General features: G+C 45.5%; 1 pseudogene; it reads right to left on the minus strand.

Annotated features, from left to right (window-relative positions):
• Nucleotides 1–322: 322 nt before the first annotated feature.
• On the minus strand, nt 323–448 carry LOC116547712 (annotated as a pseudogene).
• Nucleotides 449–3,757: the final 3,309 nt, after the last annotated feature.

Genomic DNA, 3,757 nt, shown 5'->3' on the forward strand with positions numbered 1-3,757 from the left:
CAGTGGCCCGATCTCAGCTCACCACAATCTCTGCCTCCCCGGTTCAAGCCATTCTTTCTGCCTCAGCCTCCCAAGTAGCTGAATTACAGGCACCTGCCACCAAACCTGGCTAATTGTATTTTTGGCAGAGACAGGGTTTCACCATGTTGGCAGCTGGTCTCGAACACCTCATCTCAAGTGATCCACCCACCTCAGCCTCCCAAAGTGCTGACATTACAGGCATGAGCCACTGTGCCTGGGCAATTTTTTCTAATATCAACAGAATCACCAGGGTCTTCCCTTTCTTTTGATTCATTTATTTTCTTCGTTCTGAAGTGTTTTTTAAAATATGGAATGCTTATGAATTTGTGTGTCATCTTTTCATAGGGAGCATGCTCTTCTTCTCCATGTCATGCCCTTCTTCTCCATGTCATGCCAATTTTAGTATATGTGCTGCCGAAGTGAGCACTGGTTCTGTGTTTATTTATTTTTGAGACAGGGTTCCACTGTGTCTTCCAGGCTGGAATACAGCGACATGATCATGGCTCACTGCAACCTCTGCTTCCCAGGGCTCAAGCAATCCTCCTGCCTGGGCCTTTCAAAGTGTGGAGATTACAAGTGTGAGGCACTGTGCCCAGCCTGCAATGTTTAACTGCTGACTTTGATGCCTGGTTTTGGTTTACTAGACACTCCCACTATATTTTTCTTTAAAAATTACTGGTTTGTTCAGCTCCTTCAAAAACACTTTGGTGCGTTATACATCCTAATATGTGAGGCCAGGTGTGGTGGCTCATGTCTGTAACCCCAGCATTTGGGGAAGCCAAGGTGGGAGGATGCCTCGAGACCAAGAGTTCAAAATCAGTCTGGGCAACATAGTGAGACCCCTGTCTCTACAAGAACTGAAAAATTAGCTGGGCGTGGTGGTGCATGCATGTAGTCCCAGCTCTTGGAAGGCTGAGGCAGGAAGATCACTTGAGCCCAAGAGGTTGAGGCTTTAGTGAGCCATGACCATGTCAAGGCACACCAGCTTGGGTGACAGAGTGAGACCCTGTCTCAAAAAAGAAAAAAAAGATTAATAATTGCAGAAGCATTTTCTATGCTCCAGGTTACTTTAAAAATTAGGCCTAATCTTGGCCAGGCATGGTGGCTCATGCCTGTAATCCCAGCACTTTAGGAGGCTGAGGTGGCTGGATTGTTTGAGGTCGGGATTTTGAGATCAGACTGGCCAACATGGCAAAAACCAGTCTCTACTCAAAATACAAAAAATTAGCCAGGTGTAGTGGTAGGCATCTGTAATCCCAGCTACTCAGGAGGCTGAGGCATGAGAATCACTTGAACCTGGGAGGTGGAGGTTGCAGTGAGCCGAGATCATGCCACTGCACTCCAGCCTGGGCAACAGGGCAAGACTGTGTCTCCAAAAAAAAAAAAAAAAAACTAAGAAGAAAAAAATTATAAAAGCTCTCTCTTGAATATACAGGCACCTCCTGAACAGGGAGGTGGTTGAGTGGAGGTCCTGGAAGGTGAGACTGGAGATCCTGGGACTTCGGTGTGCTCAGGGTCTGGACCTCAGTGATGCACTTTGTCACAAGTAGCCATCTGCATCCACTGACTTATATGAGGGAATCTGGGGAAAAATCAATGATATGGTTTGGCTGTGTCCCCACCCAAATCTCATCTTGAATTTTAGCTCCCATCATACCCCCATGTTAAGGGAGGGACCCAGTAGAAGGTAAATGAATCATGGGAGCCAGTTCTTCCCATGCCATTCTCATGATAGTGAATATGTCTCATGAGATCTGATGGTTTTATAAAAGGGCAGTTCCCCTGCACACACTTTATTGCCTGCTGCCATGTAAGATGTGCCTTTGGTCTTCCTTTGCCTTTCATCATGATTGTGAGGCCTCCCCAGCCATCCTAAACAGTGAGTTCATTAAACCTCTTTTTAAAATAAATTACCCAGTCTCAGGTATGTCTTTATCAACAGCATGAGAATGGATGAATACAACCAACTTCAATAGCTTAAGTGGGTCCAATCACCACTCCAGAAGATATAGGATTATAAACCGGGCCGGGCGTGGTGGCTCACGCCTGTAATGCAAGCACTTTGGAGGCCAAGGCGGGCGGATCACCTGAGGTCGGAAGTTCAAGACCAGCCTGACCAACATGGTGAAACCCCATCTTTAAATAAATAAATAAATAAAGTAAAAATAAAGGATTATAAACCATGGCAGCATCCACACAGTGTTAACTCAGCATATGTGCAGAGTATGTGAGCTGCGGGGCTATGGTGCCCTCCACCTAGATTTCAAAACATGTGTTGAACAGCCAGGAGCCCCAGGCAGAAGTTTGTCACAGAGGTGGAGCTACTGCAAAGACCCTCACCAGGGCAATGCCTAATGGAGCTGCAAGAGTGGGGCCACCTCTGAGACCCAACAACTGTAGAGTTGTTTGTTTGTTTGTTTTTTGAGACAGAATCTTGCTCTGTCACCAGGCTGGAGTGTAGTGGCGTGATCTTAGCTTACTGAAGTCTCCACCTCCTGGGTTCAAGCAATTTGTTAAGTGTGACTTAATAAAGTTGGGGTCCTTAACATCTCATAACATGGCTAATGCAACAGTTTACATCTCCTTTATTCTTTCATTTCTTTAGTGTGTCCCACATTCTAGCATCTGATAAATATCTTTAAGCATCAGATTTATCATATCATTTCCCTTCTGAAAAAAGTCATAATCACTTGTAATAAAATGAGAGATTGATTACAAGACTATTGACATGGCATTTCAAAACCCCCAAAGTATAACCCTTTAATCTAGCTTTTATTTTTTTATTTTTTATTTTTACTTTTTTTGAGACAGAGTCCTGCTCTGTCGCCCAGGCTGGAGTGCAGTGGCACAATCTCTGCTCACTGCAACCTCTGCTTCCCGGGCTCAAGTGACTCTTCTGCCGCAGACTCTCGAGTAGCTGGGATTACAGGCATGTGCCACCAATCCCAGCTAATTTTTGTATTTTTAGTAGAGATGGGTTTCACCATGTTGACCAGGCTGGTCTCAAACACCTGACCTCAGGTGATCTACCCGCCTTGGCCTCCCAAAGTGCTGGTATTACAGGTGTGAGCCACTGTGCATGGCTGAACTGTAGAGTTAACAATGTGCAATTCCAGCCTGGGAGAGCTGAAGGCACAATACATCAACCCATGAGAGTTTCTGTGTGAACTGAGCCCAGCAGGCACAGCAGCATAGTAACCCTATACTGCTAGCTCTAGAGGGGCAGGGCTGCCCTAGGCTTTGGGGACTCAACCCTTCCAGTGTGTCCAGGTAGCAGTGCAGCAAATAAAAGATTATTCTGGAGTCTTAAGATTTAATTTGTCTGCCTTTCTGGGTTTTGGACTTACTGTAGACCTCTTACTTCTTTCTTTTGGCCTATTCCTCCTTTTTGAAATGAAAATGTTTGCTGGGAACAGTGGCTCATGCTTGTAACCCCAGCACTTTGGGAGGTTGAGGTGGGTGGATCGCCTGAGGTCAGGAGTTTGAGACCAGCCTGACCAACATGGTGAAACCCCATCTCTACTAAAAATACAAAAAATTAGCCAGGTGTGGTGGCTGGCACCTGTAATCTCAGCTACTTGGGAGCCTGAAGCAGGAGAATTGCCTGAACCCAGGAGGTGGATGTTGCAGTGAACAGAGATCACACCATTGATCTCCAATCTGGGCAACAAGAGTGAAACACTGTTTCACAAAAAAGAAAAGAAAAGAAAAGAAAAGAAAAGAAAAGAATAGAAAA

This window comes from Sapajus apella, unplaced genomic scaffold (genome assembly GCF_009761245.1).
Source record: "Sapajus apella isolate SASKATOON/1434 unplaced genomic scaffold, GSC_monkey_1.0 scaffold4254, whole genome shotgun sequence".
Taxonomy (NCBI): domain Eukaryota; kingdom Metazoa; phylum Chordata; class Mammalia; order Primates; family Cebidae; genus Sapajus; species Sapajus apella.